Genomic DNA, 22,950 nt, shown 5'->3' with positions numbered 1-22,950 from the left:
CTAGTATTTTCTTGAGGAATTCTATATAAAACACTGTCATTCCTGAAGAGCATTTTTATCTTTGTTTGATTTTTCCATTATAGTCCTAACCTGTCATATATGATAGCAGTAACTTTCATAATGGCCTACATTCAACAAATGTGAAAGTTTTTTCAGTGATAGTAACACAGTGTGTGTTTTCACTGTTACTGTTCTTTGTGTCAGTAATCATTCATCTCAAGAATTTGAAGTTTGGGCTGTGTGCAAGGACACAGGACTCTGTCCTGTGCCCTTGAGCTTACACAAACTTCTCAACTATGATTAGAAAAATACAAATCCAAATGTGTATGTGTTTATTCAGTCATTGCATGTTTGATGAACACTTTGTGCCAAGCACTCTGCCAGGCACTGGAGATAGAAAGATGAGTAACACCATCTCATCTCATGGTGCCTGGAAGTCTAGACTAAGGAAGGAGGCAGACCTGTACACAGTCAATCAAAATGTGTGATAAGTGCTCAAAGAGAGGAGCCCAGGAAGCTCAGAAGGCATGAAAGAGAATCAGCCTGCTCTGACTTTATTGGAAGAGTATAGGAAGAAGAGGTTATGGCCAAGGGAAACTCCAGAGAGGAGATGGATGAAGTTTGAGCTGAACTTCTGGGATGACTGAGGATTTTCCAGGTGGCTGAGCTACATACACTCAGCCATATGTGAAGCACAGAGAAATGGGCGAGTGTGGCATCTTCAGTGTTCCGTGGCTGGAGTGAAGGAAAGGAAAAAGATGCAGTGTGAGGCTGAGAAGGCATTGTAGACTCCCCACTGATTTTGCTGTGAATGAACAACTATAGAAGGATCTTAAGAGAAGAAAGGGAGTGACCTGATTCAATTTGTGGTTTTGAAAGGGCAATCTGAAGGCCAAGTAAGGGCACAACCACTCGCACCCAGACGTCTCCCACTTCTTTGCAGGTTGTGTAACTCTCTGATGCTGTTCCCAGCTTGTCTGGAAAATTGTCAAACTCTGCTTCAGACCAAGCAGTATCCACCGATTAAACCTTGCCAACAGTCTTTGGAAGTTGAGAGACTCCTGATGGTAGAGTGACACAACTGGCCCACAGCAGAGAGACCCCTTTTTAGTGCCCAGGCCTTGGGCTTTGATACGAGCAGGAGTGGTTTCATCATTTCCTTTAGGAGTGACCTCAGGGTTTTTTAATGTCTTGTGGAATTGGCTCTCTTTCTTGAACATTCCCAGCCCTGCTTTGACATTCCCATGTCCTGCAGAATGCTTCTTATATATACCTTTAGAGGAATTGCTGTTGCTATCCTCATTAATTCACTCCTGACACCTCTTTCTGGAGGCCAGAGGTGTGACTGTGCTGTTGGAAGCAATATCCACATTTCTTTCCTAAAGCTTCAACACTTTATGTAAAGGTACCCATTCTGGATCCAGAACTTGTGCAGGAAGGAGGGAGTAGAGTTCAGTATACTGGTGCCTTTCAATGGATGTTAAATAACATAAAGCATCGTGAAAGAGGGGCTTAAATCCTGAAAGGAGACATTGTGAACTAACCTTTTCTTCCCTGGGATTTTGATCCCAGGACAATTAAAAGGTATAGAGTATCCTTTTCCTCAAAATAAAGTAAAAGAAATAACACTTCTTAAAAAATCAAATTACATTTTGTTTTCAAGTTTTAACAGAAAACTTGAGGCTGTATTTTCCACGATCTTTCTAGTAGGCACACACATGTTGGCCACTATGTCTCCACAGATTTCAGTGGGCAAGTGCATGAGGAGGCACTTTTTCCACCTCACTGATGATTTTTGCAGTGACCAAACTTTATAAAAATACTTTTTAAAAATCTTCATGAGTCAATCGTCCAGTGCACTTGAAAATAACTCGGTTTTCTACCACTTCCCTTCCTCTCCTTATCAGAGAAGCATTTGCAACCAGGCGTCCTGTGAACGTGACTAAATCGTATCATAGAATCACTGAGAATATCCTCACTATAAAGTAATCACCAGTGTCCCTGGAGCCCTCACGTTGGTGTCAGCATCTCCACCCAGGATCCTCCGTCAGTCCTGCCTCATAGCACGATCCAGCAGCCTCTCTTTATGAAGCGAAGTGAGATTCAGTCCTTATTTTATTCCATTTAATTAAAGAACAGCCGAAAAAATCGTGTCTTGCATTTTCAACACATGGTTCCAATTAGCACAGCGGAGCAGGACCCTGAATTTGATAAAAGCACTGACGTGTACCTTTGGTGCCTGTACAATGTAGTCTTTCATTTTACAAGGTGGCTGAAGTGCAGTTTTAAATATCTTTTTTAAATGTTAACAAAAACCCAGGGGTGTAAGCTTGGGAAAATGAGAAGTGAACACAGTTTTGTTTGAATTGCCTGCTGTAGACTTTTCGAACCTTATATTCAGAGGATGCTTATGTGGGAAAATCTGCAGTGGGCATTTACAGGCTTATATGCAAAAAGCATTATGGTTCATCAGACTTACACTCAGAGGCTATTAGATGGGAGATCCATCACCTCAGGAAATACCACTTACTGTACTGTAAATTCGCTTCATGTGACCAATCTGCTCAAGAGGTAATGGAAATCCCATTCCAATAAATTTGTTTCAGACCAGGCTAAAACTGATAGGACATTTGCCTTCAGTGGGACCCTTTCTGGGTAACTTCTGGAAGTTCATATGTTTTTAAAGAGGAACATAAAACTTAGGTCCCAGAATCTGGAAATTAGATGTGGAAAAGCCTAATTTAGGTCATCACATCCCACCTCCTGCCAAAATAAAGGAAACTAGTAAGAGGAAAAAGTAAGATAAAACAAGTAAAATATTTTATGACTGCTTCACATGGTGTGTGTTCTATGCCGTCCCAGAAACAGTGGAATGATTTTCCATTTCAGGTCATGGGAAAGCATGATGCCTTTAGTCCCAGAAGGGTGAGATACTTAAGCTGTTATAAGGCCCTGTGTGAAGGTTAACAACAAACCTCTTTGTGCCTGGCTTTTATTTTCAGAGCTACCACTCCATTCTTGGCCCATAATTCACAAACTAGAGAAATGTGCCCATCAAGAACAAACTCACTACCAATTGCATTCAGAAATTTTAGCCCAAAGTGCCAAGGTAAGAACAAAAATCTACATAGAGTAAAGCTAAGTAAATGAATTTCTTATAACTGCAATTTAAGAAAAATAGTCATTGAGATGGGCTTTCTGATGGCTTCATTGCTGGAGAATGTATCAGCAGATTTACTTTGTGTCTTCCCTCCATTCTCAGAACTATAAAACAACTTTCCACTTTTTTAGAAGGAGCTCCAAAATGTACCTGAATGAAACCCCATAGACAGGCCATTCCTCAGCTTATGCCCTCTACTGCCATTTGCTCTATGTCTTCACCCCGTGACTGAGAGGGAACTAACTGTGGCATCTGTGATTATTTATTTTTAATAGGCTCACTAATTATCACCATGAGTTAACTTACTAATACATAGATGATTATTCTACATTACGAATGAGCCATTATAGATTTAGAATGTCTCTAAATCTTCAAATCACAGACTTAACTAAACTGTGCTATAGGAACATTTCCCATTCTTTCTTGAAACCCACTCCAATAACCATCATGTCTACCACTCCACCAAAGAGTTCTTTTCAAGGTCAGAAAGGATCTTCATGTTGCTAAAGTCATTGGTCATTTCTAGCCTCATCTTAGTCACACTGAAACACTGATAACTTAAGTCACACTTGGTCTCTGATTCATTGTTCTCTCTTGGTTTTCTTCCTATTCCACTGGCTATTCCTTCTTTATGCCTTTTTTGCTTACTCCTATTTTCTCAGTCTCTATAGAGGGATCAGTACTCAGACCTCTTTTCTTTACATTATTGGCTAAATGGTCTCATTTAGTCCATGGCTTTAAGTAACTTTACATGGTGAAAAATAGCAACTGCCTCCTGGCCTCTCTTCTTGGATGTACAAATGACATGGTAACTCTAACATCAAATTCTTTATTTTCTCCTCAAACATACTTCTTTAGCAGCCTTTTCCATTTCATAAGTAACAACTCTATTCAACCAGTTGCGCAGACAAAATCTTTTAGAGACATCCTTGAATCATTTATTTCTCTCCAATCTCCAATTTTAATCTATAATCTTTAATCTATATGTTCCAGTTATAAGGTGCCAGTGATCTTCCCCCAGCTCTATTTCTTTGGCTTTTCCTCCGACCCTTCACTTACTTGCTCTATCTCTATTCCAGCCACAGTCAGGTCATCATTGTGCCTTGAACATGCTGTTCCTCTGGCTGTAATGCTCTTCCCTTCAGATTAGCTAGAGTCACCTCCTTACTTTCTTCATGTTTCTACTCAGATTCCACGTTATTGAGGGAGCCTTTCCTGAGCATCCTATGTAAAATAGCACCTTTCTAGTTCTACCTGCCACACCACTGTTTCTCTTGCTGTCATTATTTTCCACATCACTTTTCAGACCTCGCTTATTATATAATGTGTTCATTTGTTTGTTGTCTGTCTCCTCTGGGCAGACTACAAACACCATTAGAAGAGGGACTTAGTTTATTTTGTACTCCCCTGTAATCTCCTTTGCCTAGAGTGATGCCGTATGCACAGTAGATCCTTAATAGATTTTTCTGAGTTAATGGTTTAAATTTTTATCATGGTAACTACAAGAGCAATAAGGCGTGGGAAATTTTGTCAGTTGGGCTCACTGACATGTTACTGGAACAAACCCTTTACTGAATCTGACATGAAAGGTTGGCCTAAATTATATCAGACTCTCTTAGCATTTATAGTGTTCAAGTTTACATTTCTATGTACATATCATATGTCCAAGTCCCAACAATGTTAAGGCTTGAAATGAGATCATATTAACTTTACTATTTTTTCTGAGTTTTATTTTTGACCAAATTTGTATATATTTAAGGTGTACAGCATAATGTGGTTTTTGACAATACAGTGTTTTTATGTTTATGTATATACTGTGAAATGATTACCACAGTCAAAGTAATGAACTCATTTATTACCTCTCATAGTTACAATTGTGAGTGGGGGGGGGTGAGGACATTGAAGATCTACTCTCTCAGCAAATTTCAGGTTTACAAAACATTACTGATAATTATAGTCCCCATGCTGTACGTTAGATCTCTAGAACCTATTCATCTTGTAATTGAAAGTTTGTAACCTTTGATCAATATCTCCCCTTTTCCTCCATCCCTCTGCCTCTGATAACCATTATCCCACCCTATGTTACTTTAAGTATGACTTTTTTTTTTTTTTTAAGATTGAACATTTAATTGAAGTCATATGATATTGATCTGTCTGTGTCTGGCTTATTTTACTTAACATAATGTCCTCCAGTTTCATACGTATTATTGCATATGGCAGGATTTCCTTCTTTTTAAAGGCTGAATAATAGTCCATAGTATATATAAACATATGTATATATACATGCCCCATTTTGTTATTCATTCAACCCATTTCCATATCTTGGCTGCTATGAATAAAAATGCTGCATTGAACTAATTTTTGACAAAGACACCAAGAGTACTGCATAGGGAAAGGATAGTAGTCTCTTCAATAAATGGTCTTACAAAAACTGGATTGCCACATGCAAAAGAATGGAATAGGATCCTTTGTCTTACACCATACATAAAAATCAACTCAAATTGAATTAAAGACTTAAATGGAAGCCCTAACACCTTAAAACTCCTAGAAGAAAACGTAAGGGGTCAGCTCCTTGACACTGGCCTTGGAAATGATTTTTTGGAAGTGACACCAAACAGGCAACAAAAGCAAAAATAAATGGTACTACAGTAAAATTTGTAAGTTCCTGCATAGCAAAGGAAACCATCAACAAAATCAAATAAAGGCATCCTATGAAATGGGAGAAAATATTTGTAAATCACATATGTAATAAGGAATTAATATCCAAAATATATAAGAAATTTATACAACTCAATAGCAGAAACAACAAATAACTCAATTTTAAAATGGAAAAGGACCTGAATAGACATTTTTTTCAAGGAAGACATGCAAATGCTCAACAAGTATATGAAAAGGTGGTCAACGTCACTAATCATCCGGAAAATGAAATTCAAAACCACAATGAGATGTTGCCTCATACCTCTTAGAATGGCTGTCATCAAAAAGTCAAAAGGTAACAGGTATTGGTGTGGATTTGGAGAAAAGGAAACCTTTGTGCACTGTTGGTGAGAAGGTCCATTGGGTTAGCCATTATGGAAAACAATGTGGAGATTCCTCAGAAAATTATAAATTGGATTACCATATGATCCAGCCAACACACTTCTGGGTATATATTCAGAGGAAAAGAAATCATTATTATGAAGTGATATTTACTCTCCCATGTTTTTATTAACCTTACTTATCCAAACAGAGACCTGAGCCTTCATCCATCCTGTGTGACTGTTGAGTTTTTCCCTCTACACATGGGCCCTGCCCTTTGTTTATCATTTCACCCAACCATCTGTCTTACAGCTTAGGCCACTGCTCCTTTTGTGGGCCAGTGCTCTCTCCTTTATCTTCCTGGAATAGGTTTCCTTAAGCTGCTGCTGCTCCACTGTACTGCTTCCCAAAGTGGGGCAGCAAGTCTTCTTTGGTTCTCTACAGCACAGGAGACCAAGCTTATTTACTTTAAATAAAACCTTATCACACTCTCCAGTGACCTCCATATTCCTAAGCATTGTGGTCATTCTGCAGTCATCATTTTGTTCACACTGATCACTTGAAAACATGAAAATTTGGTAATAATACAATGAAAGTCTACCACACTAAGTTAATTTACTGTAGCTAGACCCATAAGGAGTCACCAGTAACATGCCCATGTTACAAGTACCAGTTTATCTACATGTACCATCTAGCATACACATATGCACCCCCTTCAGTGGGATTCTCCTCTACCATGTCTCCCCTCCAAGCCTACTCATGAGTTTAAAGGAAAAAGGCCCTCCTCTCCTTATCCTAAATTCTGCCTCCTGGGCCACTGGGTATCCCAGAATCTCTGTCTCTTTCGAGAAGAATTTAGTAAATTCTCCCAGGGAAGCCACACACCTTGTCTCTGGGTCAGTTTGAACCTGTATCCTTAAGCAGAAAAATGGTTCAATATCAGTAATTTTCTCCCAAACTAGAACTGTTGAACCATTCATTATACTAAGTATGGACATCTGCAGCCATTCTAAGCTGCACCAAGCCCAATCAAGAACCTTTTATAAAATAGTAAGTTCATACATACCCAAATTTTCTTAGTCTTCAGATTCCCTGATAGTAAGATATTGACATACAGGAACAATCTCATGAATACGTGTATTTATTGCACGTACATACACACACACACACACACACACACACACACACACACCATTGACCTGTATGCTCGGAGAGGGTCTTCTTAACAATAAACAATAATATGCTATTGTAAAGCATAAACCCATATAAAGACTAAAAAAAAAAAGTTTTCTGCCCTAGACGTTGCTCTCCTCCACCCCAAAAACTCTCTGCAGAGAAAGAGAACTCTATTAAAACATATCTGATTTATGTGACTAAATGGAAGACACATCCTCTGGGCTTAAAGGGTCTGAATCCAGGTTGTTGCTTTGGACTCAAGAATAGAGATATTTACTTTCTTTATTATTCAGAACTCAAAGGCATATTGGGTTGTTTTCCCCAGATTAAAAAGGCTGCATCAAAATGGTACATTCCTCACTTTTACTTTTTGGTGTCCAAAAACTTTTAAAGGGCGTCCAATGCAGGAAAGCTCTTGCATATGATGGGTTGAATGTTTGAGTTAATACAGATTCCTCCTATATAAGCTAGGCTTCCTTTATCTATTAAGTAATAATAATGCTTTGATTCCAAAATCAAAATCATTGGTTTTCATGCCATATAATAAATTCTCACATCATCTCTGAATTGTGAAATGATAGCTGTCTCTAGAATGAAAATAGTGATATTTTTCTAACTGTCATTAGGAAAAATTGTAGAGACTCTGCATGTGATTTCTTAGAGTGGTCTATAATAAGTTAAATCTGATTAATTTCCCTTTAAATATGCAATGAACAAGATCGATCTCTCTTTTGTCTCTCTTCCTCTCTCTCTCTCTCTTTCTCTCTTCCTCTCTCTCTCTCTCTTTATCTATCTCTTTAAATTTCTGCTACATGGAACTAGTCTATGAGGGAAAAATTGTTCTCTCTCCATATTTCCCACTTGATCTCTCATAATCCCCTCACTGGGTCCCCACTGTTCTGTTTCCAGCCTTTCCACTAAGAAAATACACCTGCCCAGGTCTCTTGTTCTGGGACATTGCTGCATGACAAAGTAGATAATAAATTGATGCCATAGATAGAGGACAGTTAACTTGGACTGGCTACCCTTTGTCTTGTTATATGTTCTACTTGACAGGCCTTCATTCATCTAACTCAGAATTATTGACATAAGGGTTTGGTTTTTTGTTTTTTTTTTTTTAGCCAATCAGTGAGGCTTTTCTTTTACTCAGTCACTAGAGTATACAAAGCAGGCAATTCTGGATTCCGTGTCCAGTATTGAGTTGGTTCAGATGCACAAAGACAGCAGAGCCAATGCTGAAAGGTCAAACTGTTCTTAAAACATGGCTCTGATTCCTTCTTTCAGTGAGCTCTTCCTCCCCCTGCACTTCAGTTTTGTCATTTCTAATGTGCAGCCAATAATCTCATCACAGGTGGTTCTGAAGATTAAATGAGATCATGTAAAGCGGCACTTAGCACAGTGCCTGGTGCCCAAGAAGAGATGCGTTAAAAGTGCAGGATGGTTAGTGTTAGTCTGCTGCCACTTCCAGTTTAGCCAGAACCATTAGAGAGGACAGATGGGTGCAGTATAATGCCGGATACAATAGAGCTGGTGTCCATGAACGAACATTCCCCTGAGGGTAGCAGAACAATTGCTTTTTTGTAAGTTGAGTTAAACCACTCCCTAGCATGGCTAATGATGACTAATACAGCAGAAGGGAGTTGGTCACCCTCGTGCACCACACTGTTGGGAAGTTGACTGTGCTCTGCTTACAGAAATTCAGGTCACCGCCAAGCTCTCATCTATGTCACTCCTGCCATAGTTCTAATCTTAGAAGAAATTTACTCATTTGTGGAAGACATGTCAGCCTTTAACATATACTATATATTATTTTGGGGGAATTCCCAGCCAACCTCCTAAAGCAAAATACACTGTTATGAATAGTATACTAATAGCCTTTTAATGAGGCAGGTTGTAATGGTATATACAGTATTCGCATAGAGACATGATAGATAAATAATGGGAATATAACCTGGAAAACTCATGTTTTTATGGAAACAGAAAAATGGTTCTCTTGGACCACAATATTTGAATTCTTTCATTTTTGTACTGCTAATAGCATAGAAAGGCACGATATTTCAGCTAAGAGTATTAGAAAGGTATTGGCATTTAACATACATCTAACAATTTAAATGATTTCTTAGAAGGGACTGAAATACACTTCTTCATTTTGTATATACATCCTTTTTACATATTACTCCAGATAGGATTGCAAAAGCAATGATCATGCAAGAAACAAGACCTCTACTGAAAATGATATGCACCATTAAAATACAAAATAAAACACATGAGCCAACAAAGCTGAGATTAAAAAAAATAATAATAATAATATATTTTTTCCCTTATGTTTCATCTGTCTATACTCATTCCAACTTGGCCTGATTTGTTGATCCCAAACCTGGATATATTGCCAAAACCTTGTCAGGATCCTGAGAAGAGACAGGAGCCCCCAACTCAGTTTTTAGTTAGTTATTTCAGGGCTACTTCTGCTTCCCCTAAATTTCCCCTCTATGACCACTAAGGCCTTCTAAAGGATATTACCAAGAACTTGACAGTGAGGTCATGTGTCCTTTGTCACTACATGTCTGATTCTTGTTATAGATTCCCTGATACCTCAGTTTTCAAAGTGGTGGATCTGGAGCTGTGGCTTTTGTCTGTCTGTAGTGGGAAGTGCCCTCCTGCTTAGGTGGAAGGTAGATGCCATGCTAGAAGCACGGCACTCCCATGCTCCACGTCTTGCGTTATGGGTCACTCAGACATGCTCCCTGAGAAAGCTCTCGTGAACAGGGAAATCATCATAATTCCCTTATTCCTTATCTCTGGAGAGAGAGGAGGGCCAGTCCCTTTCAGAGTCCCCACTGCCTTCCAAGTGTGTCTCTGCTTTTGAAGTGTCAACAAGCTCCAACTGAACTCATAATCTCCCTTCTACCTTTAGCCACATCTCGTTCCCATTTGGGTGCTTTCCAAATTGGTGGAAGGCACCAACCTTATCATGATTGGTATCACTGACTTTTCCATCTCCTGCACAGACATTTTTTTCCATCCTAGCTTCCATCCAGTCACCAAATTTTGTTACTTCTTCCTATATAGTGTCCAATATTCTCTACCGTCACTAACACTACTGCCACGAACAGAACTGCTACTGTTGCCTAGATCAGTGTCACAGATTGCTAAGGAGTCTTGCCCTTTAATCCTGCCCCTTCTCAGTCCTTTCTCCTGGTTCAGTTCAATTCAGTTCAGTTCGTGTTCCAGCTCCATGTTCCTTAATTGCTCCCTACTGCCTTCAATAAAAATGTCCAGTATTCTTAAACTGTCTTATAAGGCCTGTTTGGTATGATGCCTCCTTATTTCAGTGACACTTTTATCATTCTGTCTTTTGTTACTTTTCCCTCCCCTCCAGGAAAAAAACAAACAAAAAACCCTATACGTATAGGTACTGAATCACTACATCTTCCCATGCTCTGTCTTCACTTCCAACCCCTTGAATATTCTCTTCCCTTTGTCCTGAATACCCTTTCTCACTATGCTTTCTCCATTCTTTGACTAATTCCTATCCATCTTTTAAGTCTTGGATTGAATGTCACTTCCTCTAAAAGCTTTTCCTGACCATCCAAATCCTGATTAGACATTCTTCATAGATCTTTTGTTCACGCCATATTTCCCCCACCATACAGCATTCAGCATATTTAGTACACATGGCCCTTGTTAAGTGTATGTTTACTTCTCTGTCTCTGTCACAGGCATTCATAAAGACAAGCACCCAATCTTTTTCTGTTCAATTCTTTGTACCCAAAGTAGGTCTTCCTGAATGAATGTATGGTGGTAAGAGGAAGACACTGCTCTAGAAGAAAGAGGGGATGGCTAGCAGTGACATATTACATGAATGATTAAAGACGCTGCTTGTAAGAAAGTCAGAACTGTCCTTAGGGTCACACAAAAGGAAACCAAAAAGAAGGAATGCACATTTGGGCAAAAGCTAATGAGCACTTTTTGAATCACAAGTTCAGATAAAATGTGCTAGTACAAAGGAGTTGAAATTCCAGAAAACACTCAAGAAGTTTGTTTACAGTGTGACTTCACTGCTTTGTGCAGCAAGTAATAACTTTATTGGTAGCTTCTGTTGGCTTGTTGTGATAACCACATAAAGGAAAAGAGCTATAACTGAGATACAGTTATGTTTATTTTGCAATACAGATGTCACAAGGGTATGAGGAGTCGCACAGCAAATAACCGTGTATTCACTACCTACCATCAGGACTAACATATTATTAAATGCAGCAGAAGACCTGGTGCATCTTAAATTTAAAATGACTTTTCTCCCAGTTGTGCCGGTCTCCAGTTAAAGCACAGATTTATTTTTTAGAATGAAAAAAAATGTTTCCACTATGGAAAATCATAACTAATCTGTGGAAGTTTATACAGAAAATATCTTCAGTAAACAAAGAGGCGTGCAGAGTTTCAGGAAGAAAGTGTGAGGGTCATGATGATAAAAGCAATGGAGGACCCGCAGATGTGCCGCAGGTCCTCCTCACTGTCATCAATCATAAGCCTGTCCTACTGCACAGTTCTCAACCACTAGGTCTTGGACCCCCGGGGGTAGCAGAATTTATTGTGAGGGGTCTGTAAATCCATATGCACATTCAGTATGGGTAGACTAAATAAATAATATGTCAGACACACACACACACAGTACTATTTTTTAAATGTCTGTAGATGAGGTGATGAATAAAATATAAATTCAGTTACTTGCTTTACTGAATTAATAGAAGGCTTTGATCATTATGTATTTTCTCAATCTATAGACATTGAAAGAATAGTAGCTAGCATGATACAGTCCTTATACTCAAAAAAGATTGGACTATTGCCATTGTTATTTGCTAGAAAACATGTATAAAGCCACTGGGTGGTGATTTAAACGAGGCAAAACATTTTCTTTAATGTTTCACTAATTATTTGCATTACAAAAATCTGTTCTTTTAGACACTTGCCAAATGTTTCAACAAACAAACTTGTTTTATTCACTCTTTGTTTCTACAGGATGCCTTTGTGCTAATGCCCCTCCTTAGTCCATACTCCACACAACAAGCACCATCAGATCTTGGAAAATGAAATAGGGCATCTAAGGGACGCTTGGGTGGCTCAGTGGGTTAAGCATCTGACTCTTGTTTTCAGGTCAGGTCATGATCCCAGGGTCAAGGGATCAAACCCCGTGTCAGGCTCTGGACTGACAGGGTGCCCATCTGCTTCTCCTTTTCTCTGTCTCTTTCTGTTTCTCTTTCTGTCTCTCTCTGTCTCTCTGCCCCTCCACTGCTTACTCACCCTCTCTTTCTCAAGAAAGAAAAGAAAGAGCATCTAAGGTTCAATTCCATAGGAGTCTGAGTGTGGTTTCTCTCCTTCCTTTCCCACAACACTTGATAGTGCTCCTGGGGTGGTGGGGGAGAGAGACCAGAAATCCCAGTTTTCTTCTTCTTGCTTTCTGCTTGACGTGCTTTGAGCTCCCCTGGGCTGCTTCCATCCCCTTGTGGCTATTTCTAATTTGTCTTCCTATAAGGAGTGTTATTTTGTGCTTTATTCATGCAGAGGAACCCACAAGCTCCTCGTGTGCTCTTATGTGCCTGGATACATAACATGCACCCTTACGAGTGTTGATTTGTTTGGTAATTTTTTGTTTCCAATGGATTTGTCTCTTCTCACCAAGAAGATAATAAACTGACATATCTAAGCACATAATTCCTATTTTATGTTGAATGGAATTAACTGTGGAGGAAAAGCAACTCACACCCTTGTCTCAGTTCTTTTTTTCACTAGAGTCTAAGTGAGCAATAGAAATGCTCTTTCAAATTTAGCCTTGTTTTACAAAAACTCTTCACTGAAATATTTTTCAAAGTGAGACAGCACACAAGGTGGCACAATGGCCCAACATCATTCTCTAATTCCTGTAATGAAAAGTTCATTTATTTATCAGTTTTCTTTCATTCCCTCTGATCACACAAAAGAGGAAACCCTAATGTAGTGTTGGGGTATATTTAATACTTCATACAGGATCCCCACCCTCCCTCCATTTTTCATTTATGTTTGAACAAACAGAGAGACTGTCTAGGTCTCACATTCAGAGCACAAGGTAGCAATGTTTATAGAAGGTTTAAAAGATTTTTTTTGTATTCATTGTATATATATTTTGTAGCTTCCATCTCTTTAAGGCAAATAGTATATTCTTTATCCATCTACAGTAGGGATATAATCTTGTAAAATATTAGAGTGAGTCAGTCTAAAGAAAAATATTACATAGGATATCGAGTTCATAGTACAGCCAAAACCATGTGAGTTACTTAAAAACGGAGTTTGGGAGGTCCTGCCTCATTACAAAGCAAATAGATTATTGGGAAACAGAATAATAACCTGTGTGCAGTAAGTATTTTATCAAGGCAGAAAAGCTAGTCATTGCCCAACTTCTGAATAAGAGATTAATATTATGGCCATACAGTAGTGGGTAGGCATATGCAAGTTACAGAATTTTGACTTGACACTTTCCACCATATACTATCATATGTAATTACCAACAGGATTAGCTTCAACATCTTTGAATGTGAAAAATAAGAGTGTGAAAAGAATAAATTTGGGTGTTTTTAACCCGACAGTATATCATTTTTCCAATGCACAGTGTCACGGGATCCATTAATAAAAGGGGTTAAAGATTACACTCTGAGAGGCTGGCAAAACAGCTCTCAAGTGCATTACTCAGCTTGAGGCAGGCGTCACAAGGGGAACTGGCTGTCGTTTTAAAGCCAGTGGGTGTAAAACTTGTTGTTCCTTTCTATTTGTCTGTGAGATAATTCTGGCTCTCCCTTTCCCTCCAGGACATGGCTGCCAAAAAGAATTAATCCCATACCTACCCCATTCATGATGACCTCGGAAACAGTAGAAGCAAACGTTTCTTACTGTTAACCAGAAGCATTTCCCCAAATGACTGCAAATAGCACAAATGTCTGTTCCATTGATAGATAATTCCAGCGACACTTTTTTTTTTTTCAGCCAGTGGAGATAGCGTCACAGCGGGATAAAGTGGGCTGGAGTCACTAACTTTGACGTTCCAGTCTTGGATCTCCCACTGCCCAGCTCTCTTCTCTCAAGCCAGCCACTTAACCTCTCTTTGGAAGTCAGCTTCCTCACAAGTGAGACCAGCTCACATATACTTCTTGTCTAAGCACCAGATAAGGCAGATACTGTACAGAGGCAATAGCCACAGCTTAATCCACAGTGTAAAAGTGCTTTCCGGAAGGGTTTCTTACATTACTAAACTTCATATGTGCCCCAATAGTGTCAAAGGTGACAGCCAAATAAAAATCCCTTCCTTGTTCTAAAGACTAGACCTTTCCCTGGTTAGGGGCTTATTTTAATCATGAACCTTGATATACTTGTAAAAAAAAAAAAAAATGTAGACTTGTTCTTCGCATCTCCCTGTTGGTGGGTATCATTTAATGGGAAATTTTTCAGTTTTTTATTTGCTTTTGTTTGTATTTTGTGTTTTCTAGTTTTTTAGTTTTGTTTTTGCTTTGAGACTCTAATTTTCCAGGTATTTACAGAAGACTGGAAAAATAGTCCTTGCTTTCCAGAAAAATCATTTTTATAAAACAGAGATGCCATTTGTTACCCATAAAACATACTCTTTTTTAACATTACCTGCAATATAGAGAAGTCATATTCATGTGTTTACTTGGGCTGAGAATAGATAGTAAATTTAGTCTTGGATATATAAAGATAATACTGTTATCTATTCTTCCACCATTACTAAAGATTTGGGTTCAGTTATAACAGGTTTTGCTGAGCAGTAAGGAATGCTAAGAGATATCTTGTGTAGACAAGTTAGTTTGTGTACTTGACCCAAGTAGTTAACACAGAGCAAAAGGGACTCAGTTTTCTGGCGCCCTGTGCCATATATTATTGTTGACTCCTGCTAGTCATTTCCTCTATGCAGACTCTCATGAACTGAAAAGCAAATTGACTTCCAAAACTTAACCTTTGCATAAATAAAAGCACAACATGCACGGAATGGTTTTAGTCCTTCTAAATTCTGTGATGTTCCATCTTTAATAAGGAACTAACTAGATTAAATTTAAATTCCTCAGGTATGAAGTAAAATGTGTATTCAGTGTATTTGACAACTTTTGAGATTGTAGAGATATATGATTTTTTGTAAAATAGTTTTTGAACCTTACCTTGATTCTGAGGGATCAAAAGAACAAGTTATGGCTGAGAAGACTGATAAGAACCGATGTGTATCGAAGATGGAAAAGAAATCTTAGGGACATTTTTTGTGTCTGAATTGGCCCAATCTCTTGACCATTTTAGCTTTGTATCCATCTCATTAGAAATAGTTTTCAACAAAGATAACCAGTAGGCAGATTACAAGTGGTGTGTTAATGTGTGTGATGAGGTTTTCCATTTTTCTTTCTTTGAAGCTTTGAAAGAAAGAAGGAAGGAAGGAAGGAAGGAAGGAAGGAAGGAAGGAAGGAAGGAAGGAAGGAAGGAAGGGAAAACCTTTGGGTGGTTATTATAATTGAAGTCCACTTTCATACTGGATTTCCTTCATTTCTCTTTAACCATGATTTTGAGCTGCATCTCCACTAAGGGGGAAGTAGCACTGGTGCTGATCCCAGCTTGGCAGAATTATTGGGTTCCACCCCAACAGTCACCAAAACATTAGGGTTTAGTCAGAATACCAGTTCATCACTTCATAAAACCAAAGCTCTTCTCTATCCCACAAAAACCTGTTCATGGACCATAGGGAGAGTGAGAGAGATGAGAATAGACTCACTCAATAATAGGGCCTGGCCCTCTCAGATGTCAAAAGAGATTGAGGCACTTCCATTTTTTAAGGCTCCTGGAGTACTAAAACAAGAAGGAAAAGGAGAAGAAGAGAAATGCGAGAACAGTATAGAAATAAATTGTAGTGCATTTTAAGTACTTTAAAATCATTCTTTAAACACATAAAAAAATAAAATAACCTTTCTGGAAGACAAGATCAAATGGCCAGATTTGAGGCTGTTTGTGGCTTTAACAGCCCTAGCTAAATGGTTTTACCAAAGAACCTAATTCCCAATCATCATAGCTCCTGCTCAGAGCTGGATGGAAGTTCCAGGATCATTTAGCTTCATTGGATAGATAAAAAACTGAGGCCAGAGAGTCTAAATTATGTGCTTTAGAGTGCAGTCAATTAGTTGGTGAAAAAGCCTATCTGCATATTCTCTCTATGCAAATGGAAGCCACAGAGGAGGTCTTGAGTGGGTGAAATGACACTAGCAATTGATAAGGTGATGAATATCAAAAGCAGTATTTCAGGGAAAGTAAGTATTGGGCAAAACCACCATAAAATGGACTGAGTCATGGCCAGATGTGGCTAAGCAAGACTCCAGATTGACATTTCTGCCTGATTTTGGTGAGGGCTACAATTATGACACTACCCCATAAGGCGAAATCGGAGATTCCTTATTTCCAATACCCTTATTCTGTGTTTAGTTATCTAGTTGGAAATCTGTGTGAGATCGTTGTGGAGATGGGCATCAACTTTCCCAGTGAATTTCTAAACTAGGAAGCATGGGCTCTTAGGAGTTGGTTTTGACTCAGTCTTTTGTGAGACACTCTCGTCTTTGAGTCATGCTTTAATAATTTGGATCTCAGTAATGACTTTATTTATTTTGGGGAATTTACTTTTCTAGAGAACCTGAATAATTCCTCCCTTTTAGATATCAGAAGCAGACACTGGAAAAGCTGCTTTTTGGGTCATTTTCATACTGTTAGGATTCTGGGCTCCTTAGTAACTTGGCTAACCATCTTGAATCAAATGTTAGGCGAGCGCTATTGGCTCTATCTCCTCATAGATCATTTCCAGCTGTTAGAACAACACAAATATGAAGTGTTCTAAGCCAGGAAAACTTGAAGTTTTCATTAGATCCCCATACACAGATTAGATGCAGTGATTTAAAGAAGTATCAATCCCTTGTGTTTTGAGGGTGATGGGATATGGATACTGTAACACTGTTAGTTGGAATGTAATTTGATAGAAACATTCTAGTAGGCAATTTGGCAATATGTCTCAGAAGCCTCAAAATATATATATTTTCCAATTCAAGATGGCAGACTGAGCACATGCACTGGCCGTTCATTTCTTCTAAGACCTTACTTACTGAATTAAAAATATAGAAATGTAGAATAGAATCTCCCTTATACCTGTATCTCTCAAGTTCAGTAAGGAAAATTCAACCCATCAGTTCAATAGAGAGAGCTCAAAATAGGCACCTATTTATGAAAGTATAGGAGCATCTAAAAAGCCAGATGAATTTGCAACATCAGGGGCTACTGCCTCTACCAGGCTGGAGGGACCAAAGAAAAAATTAGTGTTGCTAGAGCCCAAGGCACCATGCCTTCATGGTGGGAGCTGGAACCATGAGAAAGGGGCTACTTGGAGTCAGGAGGTGTTGGACAAGAAAGAAGAAATGTGACACTTAGAGAGGCTGCCAAGAGCAGAAAGAGAAGGGAGAGGTATATTGTCTCCTTCCTTTTTCTCTCTTCAGTATTCTACCGGTGCTTCCCATGTGCTGAACCTCCATGGAAGCCAGTTGGCATGGAAATGTCATTTACAGAGGCTGGTCACTGCTCTGTGATGGAGAACAGAGCAGGGAAACATTGAATAATGACTGAAAGCAAAAAAAGCAACTGCCTGGCACAACAGCCAAGAGAGAATGGGAAGTGTGTATGTCACTAAAGGTTGAGCTACTTAATAAATTCCTGGAATACAAAAAGTAGATGGGAGCCATTAGATAGAGGAGAAGGGCAGAGCAATTGTCAGCCTAGAATACACTTTGATAGCTCTATAAAGGAAGAAAGCTAACTGCCCTGTGGAACCCTTGACATGCCTTGGGTATAGAGTCAGCAGATACAACAGAGAGGAGAGTGAAAGATGGAACTAAACAGAGAGAGATTGCTCAAAGATCCAGAATTCTTCAACATATATAAACACAGTAAGCAGGAAGTTGGCATTATACTCCCAGTCAAAATATGTGATGACTCCTTTCTAAAGTAATTGGGCATACTGGGAAAAGATAACATTTCTCCATTTGTTGATACCTCAGAAGGAAGCCATTATCATTTGGGCATTGTGCAGGCACTCAGTCTGGCAGCAAGTTCCCACTCCCATTGATCCTCAAAGTTTACTGGCCAACACTGCCTGGCCCAACCCAGGAAGCAATTTCAGAAGAAGGGGACAGGTCTGCTAGGAGAACAGTCTTATGCCATCACAAAAGCAGAACATCTGTTCCACCAATTGCACCTACCCAGGCCTGTTTTCTTAATAACAGGGAGAAGCCACTAAAATATGAGGAAAACTAGCAGTATAAAAAGAAAAGTACCAAATTCTAAAAAACAAACAAACAACAGAAAAACAATCTTGGAGGAAGCTGAAATGATTTAGGGAAGAAAAAAAAAATCATCCTTAGAAATACTCTCAAAAAGATTCAAGAAAATACTACATCTATAAAATAAGAAATAGGAGAATGAGAGAATGAGAAAGCAGTCTTAGAGATTTAAAATATGATTGTCAAAATAAAGAAATTAGTAGAAGTACTAGAAAAAAGTAAAATCAAATCTCTCAAAACATTAATCAAAGAGTAAAAGATGGAAAATATGAAGAATGAACTCAGACGGCCTATATTCAATTAGTAAAAACCTCAGAAAGAGAGAAGGAGGCAAAGAAGTGTTTAGATGGTTCAACCAGATAGTAAAAAGATATGTGCTAGAGCTAAAGAAGGGTAAGACTCTGGTTTACAATGGCTCACCAAGTGTCCAGCCCAATGAATGGAAACAGACCCCCACATGGGCACATTGTGTGGAAGTATCAGAACAATATAATTAGAAAGAAAACCTTACAAGCCTCCAGGCAGGAAAAAAGCCACTATTCACAAAGGAGAGAGACTCACACTGATACCTTTAAAGTTCTGAAGTAAAACTTTTTACCCAGAATTTTCTATATATATCATTTCAAAAATACAAGAAGTTAGTACATTTATCACCTATGTGTCATCTCTTATGAAGCTACTTGAGTGTCCTCAGCAGAGAAGATCAGTAACTAAGGATGGTAGGAACAGTAGTCCTGACCCAGGAAAGGAATAAAGGGATGTTCCAGATTGACACAGGCCTCAGAGCCACCAGTCCTGAGGAGAATGAGACAGCACGCCCCAAGGGGAGAAATCAGAGACAGTGTTTGCCTTATGGAATAGCTAATATGGCTTAGAGTATAGAAAAATTAAAGGGCAAATAGCAAAGGGAATGGGAGTAGGAAATAATAGAAATACCAAGGGAAAGATTATACTACAAAATCTTAATCAAAATGTGACAAAAACTAAATGCCTTAATTTTAAGGAATCCATAGACCTTCATTCTAGAAAGAAAATCCTTTGGGTGGTTTAGATTTCTGTACAAGGGCCCATGGAAAAGGCACTGGAAGCCTGGTGTATCAATTGGCATGGTGTACATCTGTTTTTGGATTAAAGAATAATACTGGCAAATCAGTTTGTTGGTTTTCTTTTTAAGAGACAACCCAATGACATAACAGGAAAGGTTCATTTGTATTTGCAGCAGAGAACAGAAATATTGACTACTTGGATTACATGTCAAAGGAAAACTAACAAAAGATGGCACAAAAATTTTCTGGAAGGAAATATGGAAAAAAAATGGATGACTTTCTCAACTTTAAGGGGTGGTCAAGATCAAGAAATAGTGTCATAATTGGAAAAAGAAATAAAAATGTAGTCTTATAACCTAAAAGTAACCAATAGTAAAACTAAAAGTAATATAATAAATATTCAGGTGGGGGGGGATCATGAAAATAAGCAAATCCCAGTCTTCATCTTGAGGAGCCGCTACATATTGTTTAAAGTAGTTAGATGGAAGAATACATGTATTATCTAGATCCTTCATACCCCAAAATGAGGCATTAATGTCACCTGTTAGAAAAGCGCAGTCTCAGCCCTGCCCCACACCCCGCAACTGCAGAACTCCTGAAATGGGCTCTGCATCTTAAGAAGATCCATCAGTGTTTCATCTGCACTTTAAACTTGAATAGCGCTCCTCTAAAATGACAGTTCTCAACTTTGGCCGTGTGTTTTAGAATCACCTGCAGAACTTTTAAAAATACATCATTTAGAAGAGGCAAAGGCCCCCACTTTAAGAGATGATGCTTTGAAAGGGATGGCATACCAAAATCAGTATTTTTTTATTAACAGCTTCTGAGGTAGTTCCAATACGTAGTCATGGTTGAGAACCAGTGATCTGGAATAACTATGATAAGTGATGAAGAGAGTGAAGACAAAATATTTTTAAATGTTGCTTCTGGACCTATTGAGGCATTGGGCTGAGAAGGAGGAAGCATGGGAAAGAAGACTGTTGTTTTAAATGAATAAACAAACAAAAAGCAGAACCAGACCTATAAATACAGAGAACAAACTGATGGCTGCCAGAGGGGGGAGGGGCGGGGGTTGGGCAAAAGGAGTGCAGGAGAGAGGGAGATACAGTCTTCCAGTTATGAGATGAGTAAGTCATGGGAGTACAAGCACAGCATAAGGAATACAGTCAATGATATTGTACTAGTGATGTAATGGGACAGATGGTAGCTACACATATTATGAGCAGAGCAGAATATATAAACTTGTCTGAATCACTACCTTGTACACTTGAAACTAATGTAACACTGTGTCTCAACGATACTCAAATAAAAAGAAAAGAATAAACTCATTTGAATAAGAAATGTTCTAATATTTGATTTGTATCTTGCACATGTGTTACTTGAAATCTAGGTTTCTTTTTAGGCATATAGCCTTTGACTCAGAAATTCTACTTGTAGGAACTTTTGTTAAGCAAATAGTTGATCTATTACACAAATATTTATTCATAATTTTGAGAATTATAAACAATATAAATGCTCACTTAAAAATGCAGTACCTGCACAGCCATGTTTTTCACAGCATTACTCACAATAGCCAAGACAGAAGCAACCCAAATGTCCACTGGTGGATGAACAGATGAACAGAATGTGGTGTATGCAGACAATTGAATATTATTCAGCCTTAAAAGGTAAAGAAACTGTCCCATGCAATGACATGGATGAATCTTGGAGACATTATGGTAAGTGAAGTGAGCTGTTCAGAAAGAGACGAAGATTGCACGATTCACTTATATAAGGTATCTAAAATATTTAAACTCATATGGTAATTACCAGGGGCTGAGGGGAGAGCTGTTGTTTAATGGATTTAGTGTTTCAGTTCTAGAAGGTGAAAAAGTGCTAAAGATTGGTTTGAGAACAGTGTGAATAAACTGAACACTGCTGAACTGTACACTTAAGATGGTAAATTTTATGTGTTTTTTACAAAAATATTTCCCCATAATTTTTAAATGTATTTTGTTAAACAACTCTCTATCTATTTGAATGCATAGTAAAAACTGCAGTACAGTATGCAACAAAGTGGTTGTATGGCTTGCTAAGCTACAATTGCGACCTTTTCTCTTTCTAGATTCTTTGCTGTTTTCAGAGTAAGCACAAAATATTGTTATATATAAGGAGGAAAAAGAAGAAGCTCTTTCCACTTTAAACAATATAAAACAAAACTTCCATTGGAGTTTACTATGAGTGAATTTACTTCGCTCCCTCATTTGCCAAAGAAGCAATTACATTCTCCTGAGAAATTTAGGGCTTCACATCCCTGTAGGAAATCTTTTTGTAGTGTCTGGATCTTTTGGGACTTCTGAGTATTCTCTCTAGTCTTGGGGAAAAGAATCAAAAGCTAAGTAACCCTTTTACACATGAAGAGAAAAACTGGTTAACGTCATGGAATAAATTTTGTCTCATGAATTCCTTTAGCTTCAAGGAATGGTAAAGCAGAGTGGACATTGGAGAAAATGAGAGGAGGAAGGGGCATGTAGGAATTAATTGATCTGGACAGAATTGCCCAGCTCAAGTGTATGTTAACATTTTAGCTTTGTGTTACCACTGTTTTATCTTGATCCTGTCTGGGTATCCTGAGTCATAGTGACAAAAATGTGGGTCATTATATCACAACTGTTGTACGATTATTTGTGTTTGCACTTTTGACGCTGTGGGCCATGGTACCTTGCTAATGCTATGTTATCCTGAGAGGGCATCATTAACCATTTTTCTTTTAATTGAAAAGACTGGCCTAATGAAGTATCTATAAAAGTGAAAGAAACAGTTAAACTATAAGATTTTTAAGATTATTAAAACCAAATGTTCAAAAAAGGAGTTTCACTGTTCATGTCAAAATATCTCTGTGGCTCTGTAAAGCTTTTAGATTCTACTAGATATTAAAGTCCATCTATAAGCTAACGTATATTGCGAATGGCAAACCCATGAATTATGCTTGTGTGGGAATTCTTTCATGTTATTTAACTATTCTAATATGAATGGCTCCATACACCCATATTGCATGCTTTTTACCTCACAAAAGTTGGATTGCATTGCAATAATCTGGCAATCAAGGGTCTAAAAAACACAAAACTTATTAAAGTTATCATAGAATGATCAGAGCTGTTAGTTACATTTCCACCAAAGA

At 38.3% G+C, this 22,950-nt stretch overlaps 1 protein-coding gene across 4 annotated transcripts in view; it reads left to right on the top strand.

Annotated features, from left to right (window-relative positions):
- Window positions 1–21,958, top strand: part of XRCC4 (X-ray repair cross complementing 4) — a 258,352-nt gene extending 236,394 nt beyond the window's left edge. For 2 of the 4 annotated variants that reach the window (XM_039241054.1, XM_039241049.1), the window contains one exon: window positions 1,908–5,294. The gene's annotated coding sequence lies outside the window, so the exon portion shown is untranslated. Of the gene's footprint in view, window positions 1–1,907; window positions 5,295–14,190; window positions 14,362–21,894 lie in introns of those variants that run through there. The other 2 variants (XM_039241051.1, XM_039241050.1) reach the window with 2 other exon arrangements.
- Window positions 21,959–22,950: the final 992 nt, after the last annotated feature.

Source organism: Hyaena hyaena, unplaced genomic scaffold, assembly GCF_003009895.1.
Source record: "Hyaena hyaena isolate Hyena2069 unplaced genomic scaffold, ASM300989v1 scaffold_188, whole genome shotgun sequence".
In the NCBI taxonomy this organism is placed as follows: domain Eukaryota; kingdom Metazoa; phylum Chordata; class Mammalia; order Carnivora; family Hyaenidae; genus Hyaena; species Hyaena hyaena.
The sequence above is the reverse complement of the archived record's forward strand: the minus strand, read 5'-3'. Positions and strand labels throughout refer to the sequence as shown.